Source organism: Arvicanthis niloticus, chromosome 11, assembly GCF_011762505.2.
Source record: "Arvicanthis niloticus isolate mArvNil1 chromosome 11, mArvNil1.pat.X, whole genome shotgun sequence".
In the NCBI taxonomy this organism is placed as follows: Eukaryota; Metazoa; Chordata; class Mammalia; order Rodentia; family Muridae; genus Arvicanthis; species Arvicanthis niloticus.
Window position 1 is genome coordinate 59,309,147 of NC_047668.1, and position 20,951 is coordinate 59,330,097.

At 46.7% G+C, this 20,951-nt stretch overlaps 1 long non-coding RNA gene across 3 annotated transcripts; it reads right to left on the reverse strand.

The window, feature by feature from the left end:
• Positions 1-885: 885 nt before the first annotated feature.
• LOC143443904 (uncharacterized) lies at positions 886-18,284 on the reverse strand. Of its 3 annotated transcripts, XR_013113302.1 has the most exons (5): positions 18,157-18,284; positions 17,306-17,435; positions 10,920-11,520; positions 7,878-8,141; positions 886-5,593 (listed from the first exon to the last, which is right to left on the reverse strand). It is a non-coding gene; the product is annotated as an uncharacterized LOC143443904 (long non-coding RNA). The 3 variants fall into 3 exon arrangements; XR_013113300.1 differs by lacking the exon at positions 7,878-8,141; XR_013113301.1 differs by lacking the exons at positions 7,878-8,141; positions 10,920-11,520.
• Between the last annotated feature and the right edge of the window lie 2,667 nt (positions 18,285-20,951).

A 20,951-nucleotide genomic window follows, 5' to 3' on the forward strand; every position in this document is an offset into this window, starting at 1 on the left:
AAGCATCCTACCACTCAGCTATACTTGCTGGAGTTTACCTCACTCAAGTTACCCTGTGAGCGCCTTCAGTCTCAGGGCCCCTACCTGTCAGCCATGTTCCGTCTATTGTCATTTTTTCTTCTTTCAGGAAGGTGTTGGGGAAGGAGACTTAGGAAAGTTCTCCAAGTAGGTTGGTTCGCCCCGAGCCTGTGGCGGAGTTTCCCAGATGCAGAGCTGATTAAGGACTATAAAAAGCCTTCCCCTCGCCACAGGGCCATAGAAGGTCTTTCATGAGGAGTATTGTATTGTGTTCCAAAGACATCATACAGGTCACCAATATTTGATGAGGCCTTGGGGGTGTGGTCCAGTTTGCTGGTCAGCTGAATGACTACAAGCTGGACCCAGCCTGGTGTGGCATGCCAGGCACAGTCCCTTGTCCTTAGGGAAAGAACAGCACATCACCCTTCAGGGCAGACAATAGGGTGGCTCCTAACTGGCTTTTTTTTTTTTTTTTTTTCCTGTTCTCTCATTTGGGAGGAAAATAATACAACTCTTGCCAATTACAGCTGCTTACTTTGGACTACGTGTCACCTCCTTTGATTCTCAGAAGCCTTTGAGGAAGCTGTTGAACAAATTGTGACCTGGGGAATTCACAGCTGTCCAAAGTCAAGTAGGATCAAGGATCTGGGAAGACTGGGAAAGCCAGCTACCAGAGCAGAGGTGAACATAAGCCAATTGGCCTAAAGAACTGGGTTTTCAGAGGCTACGTTTTCACCAAGTGAGGGCCAGGAAGCTCTAAAGAAACTTAAGGAAACAGGGAGGGGAATGGGGTGAGAAACATTGTTCCCAAATGCTTGCTGGTCTCCCTCAGGGTTTTTTTTTTTTTTGTTTTTTTTTTTGTTTTTTTTTTTTGTTTTTTTTTTTGACAGGGTCTCATGTAACCCCGGCTGGCCTCAAGCTCACCAGCTGAAGATTATTTAAGTTTCTGTTCCTGCTGCCACCCCATCTTGATGCTGGGATTACAAGTGGGCTTTACTACATCCAGTTTTCATGTCTGTTAGACAAGCATTCTATCAGTGGAACTACATTCCCCAGAGCCCTCCACCTTAGTCTTAACGTTCAGGAACCTTGGGAGTCAGACTCCTCCTTCAATCTGGACTTGCATGGAAGAGATGACTATGAGAACTGGGAGCTGGCATCCTCTGGGGAGCGGGGCAGTAAGGACAATTCTAAGTTACACTCTGGCTTGTGGGTCACTGTGAATATCTATTTGTCAAGATAAGTCAATGGAATATTGATTGACATCTGTTAACTTAAAGACGTTAGGCCATTGTTCATGGGATTTAATCTGTATCCTCCTGTCCTGAGTCCTGTGAGTCTTTATCAGGGCCTCGATCATCGTAATTTGAGAGTCCCAAGAGGAATTCCAGTTTAGTGTTTGTGTATTGGATTCTCACTGGAACCTGGTGAATACAAAGGCATAGGTAAGTATTCTTTTTCTCTTCATTTTCTTTTTATGTTTCCCCCAAAAGCCTTTGAGTGTTCAAACATGTAAAAAAGCATAGATAACAGTATGAAAAAAGGGACTTGGCTGCAAATGGTAACATAACATTCATTCTTGGAAAGAGGTGCCCGTGTGACCTTCAGATCAATTTTACATCAGAACTGACCTATCTGAAAATGCTTTAAGTTTTCAATTCTGGGATTCTTCCAAGCCAGCTGGACCTATAGCCCATAGGACCTTACTCTAAGGAGTGTGTGTACCTTGTCTATGGGTGTCTTCCATTTCCTTCTCCCACTAAAGTTTCTTGGGCTCTCAAGATGCAGTCTGTCTTAGTTAGGGTTTTGCTGCTATGAACAGACACTATGATCAAGGCAACTATTTTTTGTCGTTGTTTTTGTTTTTTCTTGGTTTTTCGAGACAGGGTTTCTCTGTGTAGCCCTGGCTGTCCTGGAACTCACTCTGTAGACCAGGCTGGCCTGGAACTCAGAAATCCTCCTGCCTCTGCCTCCCAAGTTCTGGGATTAAAGGCATGTTCCACCACTGCCCGGCAAGGCAACTCTTATAAAGACAACATTTAATTGGGGGCTGGCTTACAGGTTTGGAGATTCAGTGCATTATCAAGGCGGGAACATGGCAGCATCCAGGCCAGCATGGTGCAGGAGGAGCTAAGAGTTCTACATCTGTATTTAAAGGCTGCTAGGAGAAGACTGGCTTCCAGGCAGCTAGGACTAGGGTCTTAAATCCCACACCCACAGTGGCACACCTACTCCAACAAGACCACACCTCCAAATAGTACCACTCCCTAGGCCAAGCATATTCAAATCACCACAGAGTCCGTGGGGAAGGCTGGGATCAAATCACCAGAGTCCGTGGGGAAGGCTGGGATGCTGCTCTTCTTTGGTCCTATTGCTGGTCTAGAGGCTGGAAGCTGCTTGGCCATCAGTCCCTCCCTCTTGCTGTAGTGACTATGTCCTTGGTGTTATAGCCTAAATTGCCAAGGTTATAGGAAGCTGTACCCAGAGCTCTGGTGCTGTCCTCCCTGCAGGCAAACTTCCCTTTCTTCCCACAATAGGCACAGTCTACCATCTCTATTTATTGTTTTGCCAAGCCGGTTCCCAGCTTCTCAAGCTTCAAACAATGAGGCTTCTCATTCAGAGCAACAGGAAGAGTTTCAGGAATCACACAGGTCCACGTGGACACACTCCACGATGACCTTGAGATGACTGTGACTGTAAGTTCATGGTTGGCTGAAGCCACCCCTCAATGCTCAGGGTTCTGACTGTGCTGCCAAGAGGAGGAGGGTGGGACCTGCTGTGGCAAGTGCATCAGGTGATGGCAAACTTCAGCATAGAGTCTGGTGTCTCCTCACCAAGCACTGTATGCTACAATCCCTCTCCTGCTGTCTACGTTGGAGGGCTGACTTTCAGCAGGATTGTGAGGCCAGCCTGTGTGCTGTCACGGTACAATTAAGACTTCTTCCCTAGAACCTGCATGGTGGCCTTGCTGTTCCTGGCCTCTTGTCCAGTGTCAACCATATCACCTGGCTCCTAGGCTGGGCTGAACTCCACCCTCTTACGGTATCAGCCTTCCCTGTCCTTAAGGACTCCCCTAAGGTTTACACATGCAAAAACATGAATGAACATATTTATATACATCCACTGAACATGTATACATGTGCCCGTGCATATATATTCTCTTTGTCTCTGTGTGTGTCTCTCTTACTCTGTCTTGCTGTTTGTCTCTTTCTGTCTCTGTCTCTCTGACTTTCTGTCTCTCTCTTACACACACACACACACACACACACACACACACACACACACACACACACACATTCCAGAGCCAGGTTCCATAAACTAATGGCAGACAGGGTGACCTTTCTATTCCAGGAAACATTTGTTTACCTCAACACTGGTAACTTGTTTTCTGACCTCCAGGTGAGGGATGTGCTAGCTAGCACAGCAGGCCACCCTCAGGAGCAGAGAAAAGCATACTTTCTCTAGGTAGTCACAAGCCTTGGATGGAATTTGAGCTGGACTCCAGCCCAGACTTGCCTGGTGCCTGGCCACCTTTACACAAAACTCTCAGCATTATGGAGGGAGTCTCATAGAAGTGACATGGAACTGAGGAGGAGAGGGATGCTTTGGGAACAAAGACAAAGACAAAGCCTTGGAGTTGCCCACAAGTCAGCTTATGAAGACGTTTTTTCTATTTCAAGTACTTTTAGGGCTTTAGCTGCAGGCTGGGTTGTGCCTCACAGACTTAGCAGGATCAATTGCTAAGAGACCTAGAAGGACTGCAGCTGATGCTATGGTTTGAATATGGTTGGTCCTTTCTGAAATACATGCTAAATCCTGATTGTCGTTGTGGCCATGTTAGAATGTGGGACCACCAAGAGATGAGGAGGCCACCAAGAGGGAGTAATAACTCACTCATGAGATTGGGTTACTTTCCTTGGAAGTGGGTTGTCACGAAGCAAGGCTGCCCCTTTTGTTCAGTGTCTTTTACAGATGGACATTTCCCTTCTTTCTGCTGCCTTGAAGCCATCAGATGTTGAATACCATGTTCTTGAACTTATTAGTTCTCAGAAGCGAAAGCAAGAATAGACTTCTTAGCCTTATAAGCTACCTAGTCTCAGGTGTTGTGTTTTAGCAACAGGAAACAAACCAAGACACCTAGTTTCTGTGGGCCTTTGCAGTGGACTGTTTTTAATCACATGTCTCTGGGGGATTATTTCATCACATTTGGTTGACCAAGGTTGTCTTGTGACAGCTCTGGCAAGTGGGTGTGGCAAAGAGATCATATATGTTTTATAGATATGTAAAACAGACTCAGAGGTGAATGTTGGGTACAGAGTTGGAACTGTTACCCTCTGGTTTTATTGTTTTGACAACTCTGCCGTACTGCTTTTGACCAGACAGACTAGCAACGTCCAACTTAAGTTTCATTTGATAAAATTCACACACCTTTAACAAGTCCTTCACATTTCCTGCTGAGGTTTGAGTATGAAACAAACACAGGATGGTGTGTTCAGTGCTTAGCTCCCTGGTGGCATTGTTTTGGGGGGTTCTGGAAACTTAGGAGGTGGGACCTAGTGTTGGAGGAAGTAGATCACTGATGTGTGCTTTCAAGGTTACAACTGATCTCCATCCAGTCCCTTCTTTGCTCCCTGCTTTTTGTCCACCACTGGGTGAACAGCCTACTCTTCCACATGGCTGCCATGATGCCAAGAGCTATAGACTGGAATCTCTAGAACCGTAAAGTAAAATAATCCTTATGTCCTTTCAGTTCTTTTTATCAGGTATTTGTCATAACAACAGAGCATCAGATGAATTCACCTTTAAAGCATGGCCTACTTCCTCCCCGAATTTTCCCTGTCCCGCCAGCCATTTTGACTGAATTCTCCCAACCCTGCTCACATTACTCAGTTCAGCTCTTCATTGGGAAGAGGCCTTTTTTTTTTTTTTTTTTTTCTCTTGATGGTTCCCAGTGAAGTGACCACGGCAGACAAGCCACTAGTAAGTGAGCAAGAACACAGACAGTATTCACAATAGTGAATGATCAAGTACACACACCTGGTTTGGGACCAGAGTCCCAGTCTTGTCCTTTTTAAACCCAACGAGCTTTCAACTTTATCATGCTGTCTCTTCCCCAGAGGGTGAGGAAACAGAAGCAACTGCCCACAGGAAATATGCTGCAGCTTCCTCCACAGACACGGAGTTCTAGAAGAGCCGACTCCATGGAAACAGCGTGTGTGCACAGCATTCTTTGAGGCCCACTCCAATTCTCCTTAGAAGCTGCTGCACCGCTGTGGAGCTTCATGGTGCTCAATCCTAATCTGAGTTCTCTTTAAAACAAAGCAGCATCAGTGAATCACAGACCATCAGAGAAAACAGCTCCCGACGGCTCAGATGTCCACAGTGCACAGACATGGCTTCTAGTACAGTTGGCATCCCTTGCTCAAGGCCACCCCACCTAGTTATGGATGGAGGGAATATTCAAGTTTCACACTGAACTTGCTGGCATGGTGCTTACCTACAAAGCTGACGTCATATCAGTTGCTTTGAACTTGATTAAAGCTGGGCTTCATTGGCTCCCGTGGATACCCTAAAGCTTGGGAGAATAAAACAAAACAAAGCTACATCTGGATTGATCTTGTTTTACGTTGTCCTCTATTCTATGCAGATTCTCACTGTTCTTTGGGAGCACTGATCCCTCAACATATAACCAAGCACTCATTTATATTTTTAAATCAGGTCCTATGCTAGACCAGGCTATAGCTAATAAACAAGACAAGCAGAGTTCAGGTCTCAGCTAACAGAAGTAGGAAGGTTATTTACAATAATGAGTCTTAGAATTATTAGTTATGTGATTAGTCCTAGAACCACCTGTTTGGGATCTTGAGCTGACTCTCTCAGCATCTATTCCTAAAACTATTCCCTCTGTTTCCTGTGGCCCTCCTTGGACTCCAGATATTGATTCATAGCTCATGCTAGGACATCACTTCTCAACATGATCACGGGGTCATGATCATGGGAAATGACCCTTTCACAGATGCCATCGAAAAACATAGATATTTACATTATGATCTATAATAGTAGCAAAGTTGTAGCTATGAAGTAACAATGAAAATAACCTTATGGTTGGGAATCACTACAACATGAGGAACTGCATTAAAAGGTTGTATTGTTAACATTGAGAACCATTGCTCTACACAGACAGACCCATGTTCTCCTGCTGGCTCGAGCATCTGAATTGACCATCTAGATATTGGGGATAGTGCTTACTTAGTAAAGGCAGTGTTACCTCCACTTCTGGGTGTTGCATGGTCTAGCCTCTGTCTTGGTCAGGGCTGGGCATAGTTTTTCTATTCGTAGAAATTTAGATTCAGCTTTGAATCTAAAATTCCAGGTCTTTTTATTTAGATGTCTTATTTCAGACAAGGTATCATATAGCCCAGGCTGACCCAGAACTTTCTGTGTAATTATCTCTGATCTGATTCTCCTGCTTCTGCCTCCAGAGTTCTGGGATTATAGGCATGTGCTTTGTATTTGATTCATGTGTTTGATTCTCAGTTTTAAGAGTGTCCAATTTCAGGTGTTTGATTCTAAACTCTAAGAGCATGATTTCATGCCAGTATTTGCCCCTGGCTCTGACATTTGTGCCCACAGTAACTATACATCTCCTTCCCGGATGAACTGCCCTTCACCTGCAATGGGCAACTTCCTGCTCTAATGCTTGCCAGCTTGATACACCTATTCTAGTTCTCTATTTTCCTGGTGCACTTCATTAGCGGCAGTCCATGGCCTGTCGCTGATCCATCATCCTAACAGGCCTTTGATAAATATTTATAAAGTTGAATCAACTTAGGAGTGGTTCAGAAATTCCAGGAGCCTCTAATAGAATCCAGAGGCCCTGGCTGTAGTCTGATAGCTCATTCCATGTCGAAATGCTCTTCATCTGGCTTTCTGCTTCTCTCTGCTCCACAAGTTTGGAAGGGACAGATGTCTTGATGGCCGTATCATGGTAGGCATGGGAGCAATCTTCCGCACATGACTTGTGTATCTAGCAGTAGCTGGAAGCTTTAAGCCCAGTGCTTTGTTCAGCGTTTGTCCAGCCTTGCTATTGGAAACAGGTCATCCTGCCACTGGCTGGTCTGGGAGTGTCCTTACCTCTCTACTTCTACATAACAGCATCTATTTCCATAGAAGGTAGAGGCAGAGCCAGTCTTGGAGGCTGTTTGTCTTAGTCCTTGTTTACTGTAAGAAAGACACTATGTCTAAGGCAGCTCTTATAAAAGAAAGCATTTAATTCGGGACCTCCTTAGCAGTTTTGTAGAGGGTTAGTCTATTATCACCATGGTGGGGAGCATGGAAGCACATATAGCATAGAGAGACACATACAGAGACAGACTGACAGACAGATAGACAGACAGACGGACACACACACACACACACAAGGAGAGAGAGAGACAGACAGAAACAGAGAGACAGAGACAGAGACAGAGACAGACTGGGCCTGATGTAAGCTTTCGGAATCTCAAAGCCCACCCCCTAGTGACACACTTCCTCCAACAAGGGCACACCTCCTAATCCTTTTTACACAGTTGGTAACTAACTCCTTAGTGACTAAACATTTGAATATACAGGCCTATGGAGCCATTCCTATTCAAACCACCATACTGTATTTTCCTCTGATGCTTCTTTACATCCCTAAGTGGGCTGTGCATTCTAGATAAATTTTTGTTGGTATTTAGGCACTCATACTAAGGAAGCCTCAGAAAACTCACTTGGGGCAGCAAAGCCAAAGCTTTGTGAAACAGAGGGCCAGGCCGTCCCCAAGGGACAAGCCAGTGCCATCTGCTGAATTCAGCCATCGTGCCGCTACCTGAGCATACCTTGGGTCCTGTGTAAAGCAAGTTTAGAACTTTTCCTGAATTCTTCCTTTGTGTCTGGAATACTTTATTTGTAGGATAAGAGAAAGATTTTTGCCTCTTCAAGAATAGTTGAGGAGCTGGAGAGATAGCTTGGCAGTTTAGTGTCTCTTAATCTTTTAGAGGACAGGAGTTCAGTCCTTCAATGTCCATGTTGGTCAGCACACAATCACCTACATAACTGCATCTCTAGGGGATCCGACATCCTCTTCTGGCCTCTGTAAACACCTACACACAAGTGCACAGATGCACATGAATAAATATAGACAACATCTTTTTAAAAGGAAGGCCAAGTCTTTATCTCCTCCTAGGCAGCCTGAAGTGACCCCTGTGACACGCTACCTCGCCGATAAGGAGCACGCCACATTCAAGATTCTTCTGACAGCGTCTTTTATTGTTACAGCTCTTTTAGTTAGAAGGATGTAAGATGGAGAACAAAGGAAGGACCTCAAGCCCCAGAATGTACTGACTTATATACTATCAAAGAGACATGATCTGTCCTCATTGGCTTATAGACTGGGGTCTCATTTACATATCCACTGATAGTACTATCAGCGGGAGAATTTGCACCTATGCGTGCGCACAGCTGCAGACACCAAGGCCAAGAAGAACCAGGAACAGGAAGCCAGCGCCATCTTCTAATGGCGAGCGTATAGCTACTTCAGCAAACGCAGCATGGCTCCTAACAGACCCCCATTAATTCTTACTCAGTAATGCCAATAAATAGAATCCAGCAAAGGGTATAGGGTATCTCTGGATAGTAGGGTAAAATAGGCTTCTGTATTGTGTTTCCTTCTTCCCTCTGCTCCCTGCCTCTCTTTTTCTTGAATTCCACATGTTGGGAGAAGAAAACTGCCATGTTGTGAGTAGCTGTCTAGAGACACCCTCATCCCAGGAGCCTGGGGGGAATAGGGGCTTCCCAGGGTCCCTATGACAAGCTTGGAACCAGATCCTCTATCTCTTATGAACTCTCTCAATGACTGTGGTCTTGGGAAAAGCTCTGAGCTGGGATCACTCAGTTGCAGGCATCTGGAATCCCTCACAGAACCAGGAGGTGACACACAGTCAAGGTTTGAGCGATTTGTTAGGCAGGAGAAGGTAAATAGCACGTATCCCCACTTTGGCACTCCAGATACTCTGTCTGAATTTTGTCACTCACTCCTCATTTACAACCCTTCTGCCACATTCCTCAGTTCCTGGTCCGGGTTGTTGCTAGTCCAGAAGTCACCTTTGTGCCAATTTTAAGGAGAGACCCATTCCTTCACAAACACTGACTGGGAAGTTTCCAGAAACATCCCATCTGTGATGAGTAGGATCAGAGCCCTGCAGATACACTGCCTTTGTGTGGTGCTCTGTCTGCACCTGCATGGAGCATCACTCTCCACGCCTGCTTAAAATTCCCCCTTCCTCAGTGGCTTGCTGCTTTGCAAGCTGCTGACTTCCCTGCTTTCCTTCTTTGACCACTGACCTTCAGTTCACGCTGTGGCCACTCCCTTACTCTTACAACCCAGCAATGTAGAATTATAGGAAACAGGCCAGCAATAGAATAACTTTACTGAAAAGCGCTGGCTATTACGGTGACCATAAACCCTAGCATAGCCCAGCTGGCCATTCAGGAGGTAGTCTTCTTGGTCATTTCTAAGCAATAAAAGCTTAATTGGCTCATAAGGTTTGGGAGAGTGGGAGGTCTGGAAGTATGGCTCCAGGATTTGGTAAAGGCCTTTCTTCGAATTGCTCTGTCACATGACTGAAGAGCAAGCAAGAGGAACATGAGACACACCCACCTTGTTTTACTCAGCTCCCACTCCGTGATTATTAACCCACTGCCTCTAGAACAGCCCCCTCAGGAGGGAGCACCATCATGGTCTAACCACGTCTTAAAGATCCCGCTCTTACAGGTCAGTGTCAGCCTGCACCTTGTAGGGGACATCCAAACCACAGTGTTAGTCTTCCCTGGATGTTGTCCAGGGTCTTCCAGGTGCCCTCTCCTGGTCATTGCTGTCTCTCATTTCCTGTTCAAGTGAGCTCTTACATTCTGAAGCCACCTTCTCTTATCTGTTTAGTTTTAGACAGAGGCTTGTGAATGATCATAAAGTCTTGATCCTCCTGCCTTCGCCTCCAGAGTTCTGGGATTACAGGTGTGAGCCACCCCACTTGGCTGGAGCCACCTTTATGGTGACCATATTCTTCTGCCAACCTAGAATTGGAACTCTACCTTACTTTTGACCTGGATCTCTTTACTTCACTACAGTCTCCCTTAGGGAGAAAGCACACACCTGTCTTTAGGGGACACCTTGTCCTTTCAGCCTCTCTCTAGTAAACCCAGCTTGTCTTAGTGAATGCATTCCCTTCTGAGCTGGTTTATGTTGTTATTCATGCAACAGCCCCTGACCTTGGGAGTGATGCAGAAGGAAGAGCTGCCCAGGCCTTCCTTTATGTAGACCTGGTACTATGGCATAGGACTTTGCTTTGCCTAACTTTCTCCAGTTTCGACGGGCATCAACTGTGCTTTCAGCCTCGTGCTCTGGCTGACCCAAGGCTCTTGCTAGCAAGGCGCCTTGGCTGGGGTGCTGGAGTGTCTTTCCATGGTCCCAGGCTGGCACCACTCTTTTCTAAGAGCAGGATCAACCACGTCATCCATTCTCTCCCTTATTGGTTTTCCTTTCTCTCAGCCTCCTCCCGTGACCTGCTGACCCCCCTCTTCTTTGCATTGACGTCTTCTGTCCCTTATATGTGAGTGCTTCTGCTTCATTTGACCCCTCGCGTACACTAGGGGGATTTAGCTGTTACTACTTTTTAAGCCACTAAAAGTCTATTCATTCATGCAGTTTTCGTATGTTTGTATTTCTTACTGTCTCAGCAGTTTTGAATGAATGCTCAGTGGTATTGGGCACTTCTAGATTGTTCTGACATCACCACCACTGTCATTCATCTTATGAAACTGAAAGTGTCCTCTTAGGTAACTCCCACCCCTTCTTCCCATCATCCCGGCCACCATAAATCTACTCTCTGTTCCTGTGAATTTGGCTTACAGGGACTTCACATGTGTTGAAACCGTCTTTTCGCTTTTGCGGCTGGCTATTTCACTTAGTAGAGACCCAGAAAGGTTTATGCATGCTGGAGCAGACTCATGATTATCTGTACATGAATGGATCCAAACCTAGAGCTCCAGGATTTGCTTTTCTCTTACTGCTTGCTTCTGCATCTTCCATTTTGCACACACAGAACTGCCACTTTTAAAACATGAATGTAGGGCTAGAGAAATGGCTTAGTGGTTAAGGGCATTAGCTGCTCTTCCAGAGGACCACTCAAATGGCAGCTCACAACTGTCTGTGACTACAGTTCCAGGGGATTTGACACCCTCACACAGACATGCATGCAGGCAAAACACCAATGCACATAAAATTTTTTTAAAAAATGAACATATTCCAATTGCTTCAAAGTTCACAAATCTAAAGCCATGCATGCCACCTCTAAGGGTCCATTTTCACTGCCAGCTCGACTGGCTTTGAAACCACTTAGGAGTTGATTCTGGGTGTGCCTGTGAGGGTGTTTCCTGAGATCTGTGAAGGCCAGCGTGGGTGGCACCATCCCAGGTGCTGGAGTCCTAGATGGCATCAAAAGGGAGGAAGGAGAAAGTAAGATAAGTACCAGCATCCTCCTTTCCCTGTTCCCGGATTCACCCAGTTGTGAGCAGATGTGAGCAGGCAGTCTCTTACCACCACAGCTGGGGCTGCTCCTGTCACCAGGCTCTTCCTGCCTTCAGCCCTTAGACAACAATATGTCCCTCCCTGCCAAATTGCTTCTTGTCATATATTTGGTTCTAACTAGAAAAGTAACATGGCGCCCTTAGGGGCCTTCCTTTCTGTCAGTGGAAATATGCTCCCAACATCTCTTTTAATCCTGGGCCTTTTCCATTCTTCATTTCTCTCTCGACATCAAGTTACACCACAGCTTATAAACTGTTTCTTGTTTCTTATTTCTTACATAATGAGTTCAAAGACCTCAGGCCACTCACAGTCCAGCTTTGAAGTGGCTGAGATTGTGATCAGCACATGTGTCAGTAACCAGAAAATAATGAACTTTTAAAATAACATTCAAGTTTGCTCTTATGTTAATGAATTCTGGAGCTAGCCTGGGATTGGTGCAGAACCTCAACAGCTGCTACGGATCCAGACCTCTTCAAGTTCCCTGATTTGTTGTCTCCAGATACTCGCTGCTCTCATGGTTTAAAACGCAGTTGGAGGGCTTGCCTGCTGACCTGGATTTGATCACTGGAACACACATAGAGGGGAGAACCAAGTCTACAGTTGTCATCTGACCTCTATACGCCGTGCACACCCGACACATGTGCCCCTATGTATACCGCCCTTACACACCCACAGGCACACACACAGAGTCACAAACACACAAACACAAGAAATGCAGTTGGAGCCCCAGCTTAATTCCAGGCAGCAGAATAGAAGAGGAGGTAGGAAAGGCCTTGTGCCAACCGCCATTCGGTCGGCATTCTAGGCGGATCCATAACATGAAAAGTTGGGAACTCTGTCACTAAGGAAGAAGGGAGAATAGAAGATGGGTTCCAGCCTTCTCTGCTGCAGGCCTCCCTCTGGCTTACTGTGTCCTTGGTGAACTCTCCAATGATAGGACACAGCCACTGAGGGATCCTCTGTCACTGTCACTCAACTGCACTGACAGCTCTTGAGGGCTGCCCATCTTGTCTGTACCTTCATCTGTGGCCTGTGGTATTTGATGTGCCTGGCAAGAAGGGGCTCCACTAGGTTTGACAGACAGATGCCTTGTGAAAAAAAACTGAGATGAAGGAGAGGACTCAGGCTGTGTTCCTGTGGCTTCCCCTACCCCTTCCTTGTATATGGGTTTAAACTTGAGCAGGCAAGCTGGAGATTTTGGCAGCTGCCAGGAGGATGAAGCTGGATTAGAGAAAGAGAGAAAGTCAGGCTTTTGAATTAGAGGCCGAGGAAGCAGGCAGGCTGAGCAATGGAAGCCAGCAAGCAGCTGCCAGGTATGGGTGTGTGTGTGAGAGAGAGAGATGGGGGAGAGAGAACACAGAGGCACAGAGAGCGAGTGAGAGAGAGAGACAGAGATACACAAAGACAGACATACACAGAGAGACAGACAGACACACAAACACACATAGAGACAGTGACAGAGACATAGAGACACAAAGACACAGATACATATACATAGAGACAGAGACAGACACACATACATACACAGAGAGGAGAGAGAGAGAGAGAGAGAGAGAAGAGGAGAGAGAGAGAGAGAGAGAGAGAGAGAGAGAGAGAGAGAGAGAGAATGTTAAGAGAGTGAGGGCAAGCAGGCTTAGGGTTTTAGCTATTGTCTGAAAAAGGGAGGGGCTGCAGGTTTAGCAGTGAAAGGAGAGAGTGGGTGAGTTTAGCAGTGAAGGTCAGTACATAGCTACCACCAAGGAGAGGACTCTGGAGCATGCACAGCTCATTATGCGAACAGTCGTTTGTCCCATCAAGAGAAGCTGCTCTTGGAAAAACAGTTTTGTCCTACAGGGGGAAAATAACAGCAACTGTAATAAAAAACCAATTCCTCCATACACAGCCATTATATAATTTGTGACAATGGAGTTTGTCTGGGTTTTGCCTTGTATTTTTCTTTGACAAAAGAGGCATCAGACTGAGTGATGTTGAGGGTCTTGTTGGCATCACATCTCTAGCTGATGACCAGCAAGTTCACATCTGTGTGCCTTCCCTCCAAGCCCAGCATCTTCCTAGGAGGATGAGAGCCACAGCAGGCTTTGTCTCTGGAGCAAGAGGCTGTGTTGGCTTTGTGGAAGGAGGCATTGGGAGGAAATAGAAACTTAGAAGAGGCTCAAGGAGGAACTTGCAGACATGCCTTCTCTAGGCAGGGCAGTCCCATCAGGTTCATACCCAGGAAGCCAAGGACCTGACCATGTCCTACAGGATGAGTTATTGAAGTGCCATAAAGGGTCTCATTCAATTTTGGACTGCCTCAAAACGGAAACTGCAGGACTCTGTGACGGTCAAGGCTCTGCACAGGTCTTGCCCTCATTTGTTTTTTTTTTTTTTTTTGTTTGTTTGTTTTTTTTTTTATGTCCATGAGCATTTTGTCTGCAAGTATATCTGTCTGTGTACCGTGTGTGTGCACTGCCTCCAGTTAGAAGTTAGAAGAGGAGGGGTTAGACCGCCTGGAACTGGACTCACAGAAGTTTGTGAGTCACTATGTGGGTGCTGGGAATTGAACTCTGGTACCCTGAGAGAGCACCAGTGCTCTTAACCTCTGAGCCATCTCTCTAGCCTCTTAGGTCTTGTATTTATTTGATAGATAGTAGACCTTTTAATGTATTTTTTTGTCTGTTTCCTTTCTGTGGCCATGGGAATTAAGCTTTGTAAGGTGATAAGGCATTGGCAGGTGCAATAGAGTTACTCCAAAGTTATGTTCAAAGCCCCCTCAGGCATCCTCCTGCTTGGTGGTTTTCCTAAGTTGGTCCCCACTCAGTAGCATTGGTACCAACACCTGTTTGTAACAGGAATCTTTAGCTTTCCTCAAGAACTGAGTTATATAGATCCTAGCCACCTGGGTTTTTAAAAGCTTCCCAGGCTACTCCAGGAGGGGCCCAGGTGGTAGTTAAAAAGGGCGGGAAGCTAGGCTGCTGCAAGGGCTGAGTAGAGACTGTAGAGCCTCCCAAGTGTCTTGGCATATTGACGTGTTGGAGTGGCAGGCCATGGAGGCCTTCTCTTGCTATGTGCTGCTTTCTGGGAGGGGGAAATACATTTGGAAGAAGGAATCATGGACAGCAAGGGACATGAGGTAAGGGCTCCATAGGGAGATGCTGAAAAGGGACATATAGCCAGAAGCAGAGATAGGTAGGCTCTGCGAGGCCTATCTGTGGCTAACATGTAGGCAAGGACAGAGTGCATTTTGGTCTCCTGGTCAGTTGTCTCTGTTCTACCCTGGCTCAGGGTACCCTGCTATCCCAGGCCATCCTGCTGTCTGTGAAGCATTGGTTCCTGACTGGTACTGAGCAGAGGCCTTCTTGGCAATCTTGCACGAGTTGGCATGGGAGATGGATGATTTGAGTTTTCTCTTGCTTACAGTTAGTTGGGCCCCTCCTTGTACTCCTTGTCTTGTCTCCTACTGGTAGTGTGCCATGGCTGTGTGAGGCAGCATCTCTTCCAGAAGGGTGCAGGTAGACATGATGCCCCCAAGCACTTGAAGGGGCTTTTGGGCTTCTTTTTCAAAACTCTTTCCTACAATGTGTAGTCATTCTGGTGAGTAGATTGAGATAACCATTTCGTCAGGGAGCACCTGCAGGTGTGTCTCAGTGAAATCATATATCATGTATGACATTCCTGCTGAGAAGTCATGAATTGTCCGGTGTGACAGTTAAGTTCTTGGTTTGTTGTGCCAGGCAGAAAAAGTTCTATTGTACATGTCTGGTTTTGTATACTAAACAGTACATCAGTCTTCTGCATCCTCATCTTGTTCAGTTTGTCATCAGTGAGAAGGCAGACTAACACAAATTAGGCTAGAAGGTATTGGTAGCAGTAGAGGTGAGGCCAAGAAAAAGGGTGGGAGGTTGTGGGGAGGAGGGAAGACTCTTCACGGAGCTGGATTCTTGGGGTGGCCAAATCATTATGTCTCAATCAGCTTGATGAATGTGGGTCCTCAGGGCTTGGTTGTGGGACACAGGAGACATCTTTGGCATTGGTATGGGGCAAGTATGGATAGGTAGGCAGCCACCCAGAAGTCTGTCTCAGCAGGATCTGGGCAGGGCATGGCGAGACTTCAATGAGGGGCCAGGCAGGTTGTACCCAGAGAAAGGAGCACTTCAGGAGGGAGGACGATGACCAGGGATGTCATGAAAAGGTTGGTGGGCATATGAGTGTCTGATGCAAGAGAGGTGTGGCTAGAAGGACAACTCCAGGGCACACACCTGGAGGGATCGGCTTTGGAGATGAAAAGCAGCTGGGCCTGCAGGAGGCGGGGCCCTCACGTCTGAGTCCCCACCCCTCCCCTCCCCGCTCCGCCCCGCCCCTTTGCATCATCATCAAATACACAGAATCCTCAGCCCCAGTTTCCAGGGACGTCATGGGTTTTCCAAGCTTTAATTACAAACCTGTTTTTTCTGCATCTACATCCCTGCCCTCACTGCCCCAAGGGAAGCTTCTAGACCTTTGTTGTCTCCCTGCAACATAGGTTACAGAGGAAAGCATTTGGAATCAGACTCCATGGGTTTGAGATGTGAACTTGGGTATTTTGTGAAAGTGTCTTTTGGCTTTGCTAGGCCTGTTTGTCTGTAGAATGGGCTGCATCCTGCATTAAGAGAATCCTTCCATTAAGGTGTGGGGTTGATGCTGACCATATATCCCTGAGGAGGCTGGGATCTGGAGTCACTGGTCCTGTTTCTTACTCTCCATCCCATGCCTGGCTGCTCATACTGCCCAGGCTGGAGGGCCTCTCTTATTTTGAAAACCTACATGTTTTGGGGTGAACACATCTTGTATATCAGACTGGCTGTTGGGGTCTTAAGTGACGGAATCCAGCTTTCCTTGCACTTGAAAAGCCAGGGGCAATGTTTGTTCCTTTCCCAATAGAGACAATCTATGTCAGATATTCCATCCTAGAGATCAAGTTCCGTGCTTGGCTACTAAACCCAGTCCTTCGATATCCATCGCAATTACAGGATAGGCTGGGATCTGGCCTTGTCTTAACATTGATCACAGATAGAGTGTGGTCTCATGCCTGGAATCAAAGTGAGCTCAGGCATATGGGCAGGACATTCATTCCATGCCAGTAGTTTGGGACAGATAGTAACTATTTTCTCTCTCTCTGGGCCTCAAGCAGTCTAAGCAGGCTTCAAACAACCTATATAGCCAAAGATGGACCCTGAACTTCAGTTCCTGTCCACATCTGGGAGGTGAAAGCATAATTATGGGCACACGACACTGTTCCTGGAGATCAAACCCAGGGTTCTGTGTATGCTAGATAATCTGGAGCTGGAATTCCAGTTCCAAACTTGGGTTTCTTCTTCTCTGTTGAAGTGCATTTCTGATAGTCTTGCCTCTCCTAAGACAGGGATCTTGGATGGTCCCCTCCCCACTTCTGTCCTTGTTCCCTTTGTTGTCTCTTGAGTTTGAGCTGAGCTCTCTTCTGTAGTAGAGTCTGTCAGAGGAAGGGGAAGTCCCTTGACCCTCAGCTGGTGTAATCCAGCTGCAGCGTGAGCTCACAGCTCAGCATGGCAGCTGCATTAAATCTTGAGCAGCTGGAGGCCTCTCTGCAGCCTGGCACCTATAGGAGGGCGCTTGCCCTGGCTTGCCCCTACTGTGCATCTGAGCAACCCAGTACTCAGACAGAAAGCCACTCTCACCAATACTTACAGGGCTTCGGATGTCCCTCAAGGCTCTGGAGAAGGGGTGTTCTGTGTGGAACCGTGTACTGTGTGTGACTGTCATCCAGGCTTATGCAGAAGCTGCGATGTTGAGTCCTCAATGTTTTGTGCTACCTAGACTAGGAAAAACATGCGCAGAGATTTACAGAGAAACTGGAAAAGAAAATAGCAGGAAAGGGTAAAGGGGTCTCATAGGGGTAGGAAACACTTGGAAAGGAAGAGGGGACTACAATAGGAAGGGGAGGGGTCAGGAGACAAGTAGCCATTGCTCAGCAATTTGACTCTCTCTATATATTGTGCCCCTACTGCATACCAGGTATAAAGTCAGCTATTATTCTAATGCTCCCAGCAAGATGCTTCAGCCACTCAACAAAGTGAGTCTTTAGGGGCACGTAGGTGTCACCAGAAATCCTGTGCTCTGGACAACATCTTGGATGCAGTCTAGGAGGCATCTGCCTCAGAAGACTGTCTATAACCATGACCTTGGCTTCCATTCCTTTCGAAGACATCACCAGAAGCTCTTGGGAGACCTGGATAGTATTGTTAACAACTTTGCTGTCTCCTGGAAGGATGCTGGGCAGGGGAGAGCATAGTAAATTAATCTCCCAAGGATCTGCTGATTGGTAAGGCATGGAGATTCAGTTGAAAAACAAAAAGAACACCAGAGACCAAGGAGAGACTTTCAGCCCAGACACAATATATATGATACCAGTGCCTTTGAAGTTTAACATGCATATTAATGTCCTGAGGATCTTGTTAAAATCCCACATGAACTCTACCAGAGAGGCGGTTAGGAAGTGGATGTGAGGAGCTAGGGAAATGATGCAGTTGGTAACTTACCATGTAAGTATGAGGACCGGAGTGCAGATCCCCAGCAACATGTAAAAAGCTGAGTGTGTGTCTGTAACCATAGTACCAGGAGGGTGGAGACAGGTAGATCCCTGGAGCTTGCTGATCAACCAGCCAAGCCGAACTGAGGAGCTCCAGGTTAACTGAGTGACACTGTCTCAAGAAACTGTAGAATGACTGAGGAACTCACCTGAAATTGAGTTTTGACCTCTACACACATGTATGCATGTCCAAACACACACAGACATACACACATACAGATAAGTGCATGCATACATAGAGAAAGACAACACTGGAAGCTTGGGACTCAAGCATTATCTGCTGTCTGCTGAGCTGCCTGGTCCAGCAACCATGAACTCTTAACGGAAGTCGAAGAGAAAGTCCTGGAATGTCGGAGGTCTCACAGCTGGAAGTGACAGGGCTGGAAGTCAGATCCAGGTCTTCTGACTCCACAGCTCTCACTGCTGTTGTCTGTCTCAGTTTTCCAGTCTCTTCCCTGTGCTGGTGGCCTGAACTCTGGTGGGAGGGCCTGTTCTGTGCAGAGGGGCAGACCTCCTTCTATAGCAGGGGCCAAGCTCCTCTCAGGCAGAGAGGGATAGGCAGGTCTGATATCAAGTTTTTTTTTGCCTGGTTTGTGGCCAAGCTTGGGTGCCAAAGCAGCTGACTGAATGGGCCTCTTCATTCAAACAGACCTTTAATTCAGTGAGATAGATGGTGATATGGCCAGAGATGTCGGTGCCACTCTATAACTTTGTTTTTTATACAGTCACCCTTTGAAAGGCTTTTATTTGCATCTCTATAAACAGAGCAAGAAACCCCCAGCCACACTCCATACCCCAACCCCCATCCCCAGTCTGTGATGTGTCAGAAAGATGCTAGGCCATAAAATAGTGATAATAAATGCCTGGCATTGTCGTGGTGATGTAGGCTTTCAAAGCCCTTGTAATGCCTCCTCTCACCTTCATCCCCCTGGCCTCCTTTTAAGGTAGGCAGGACAGATATTATTATGTCCCCATTATAGATGAAAAACAAAGGCTCAACAAGGAGGTTGGCTTGGCCAAGGTCATAGCTCTTGATGCAGAAGGCAATGGTTTGGTGTTCTACTGAACACACTGTCCTGGCTGCCTCCATGTCACCATGTAGCAGAAAGTGTCTCAGTTCTGACAGATTTATTACCAGCAATTTATCATTTGCTTATTACCAAAGGGGGGGGGTGGGAAGCCAGCCTTTAGAAAAACACCCAAAAATTGCCCAACAAAGTGCCATAGGAACTGAGCTGGCATTGAAGTAAGGCCAGGAGATGGTCCACCCAGGGGGAAGGACAGGAATGTTTCCGCATGGGAAAGGTACATTCCTGGCAGATCAGAGTTCACACCTAGCAACAGCTGATGTGTGGTGATGGGTAGGTAGAGGTGTGCTGGCAGCTGGCAGCCAGGGTCAAATCTAGAAGAGATTCGGAGGAAGCAAGCTCCAGCCAGAATCTGGGTTTTAAGAACCAAAATCTAGAATTCTGGAGGAAAAATTGTCAGGGACTCGTGTCTGGCAACAAAGTTGGTACCAAGAAAGGGTGTGTGTATGCGGGGTGAGGGAGCAGAGCAAAAGAAGAAAGAGGACAAGAATATTAAAAAATAGCACAGGCTGCTAAGTCAGAGTTGAATGGAGCAGAGATGTTTCTTGTCCAAGAGAGAGTTAGGTTTGTGTGTTTAAATTGACTAGGAATGCCTGGGAATGCCTGGGAAGGCAAGCAAGCGGGTACTGTGGAGGGAAGCTAAGGATATTCTTGGGATGATTTATTAATCTACAGAAAGGGTTGCTAACTCAGGCTAGTCTCAAACTCCTTAGGTAGCCCCTAAGATGACCTTGTGACCTTCCTGTCTCCACCTCCTGAGTGCTGTGGTTACAGGTGTGTGCTACTGCACTCCATGTTTGTGGTGTTGGGGATGAAACCCAGGTCTCTGTGCATGCTAGCCAGGTGCTCCACCAATGGAGTCACATCCCGGTCCCTAGCATGATTTTTAAGGAGCTGTTTCTTAAACTGACATCCAACAGAGCGGTACTCTACAGGATGCCTTTAAGGGAGGGAGAGAGGAGGGTCTGTGTTTAGTAAAGACTACACAGAAGCTCAGTGGGTGCCTTGAATAAAGATGAACAAGCACACGTGTAATGCCTATTCCAGCTAGGAGGGATTGGGAGCAGTTTTCCCAGCTTTTAAACTCCTGGCACAGGTTAATATCTCCAGAGCACAATCCAACATTTTATCAGCTGGGCCAATGGCCACACCCACAATACTTTGTGCCTTCCACACCTAGTCCCTGGCCTCTTACCTCATGTTGTGGGTTGGACATATAAATAAGGCAGGATACTGTCTTGAATAGCTTTAGAATTGCTATAACTTGGCTGTTACCACAGACTTAATTTACTTTGAGCTAATGTCCAGTATTTTGTCCCCTGGGAATTGCCCACTTGTTCCAACTAATGTGACAATCTAAAGGTCAACAAAGCCTAGGGATCCTCCTCCTTTTTCTGGCTACCAGGCTGTACTCTGCCCACCTTGTTTGCTCAGGTGAGCAGGAAGCAGAGAAGTGCCTGACTCAGACTCTGCCAGGCTCTGTTGTCCCTTTGTATCTGTTATGCCCTTGTGTGTGCCCACGCCCAGCTGGGCTTGTCCTGGCAACTCCACCAAGTGTTCTGTCTGGACTCAGCTTGTTCCTTTATCCCTCTTGTAATGGAAAGATCTAATGACCATTGATCTGCTACAGCTTCCTAGTGGGCAGCAAACTTTGACA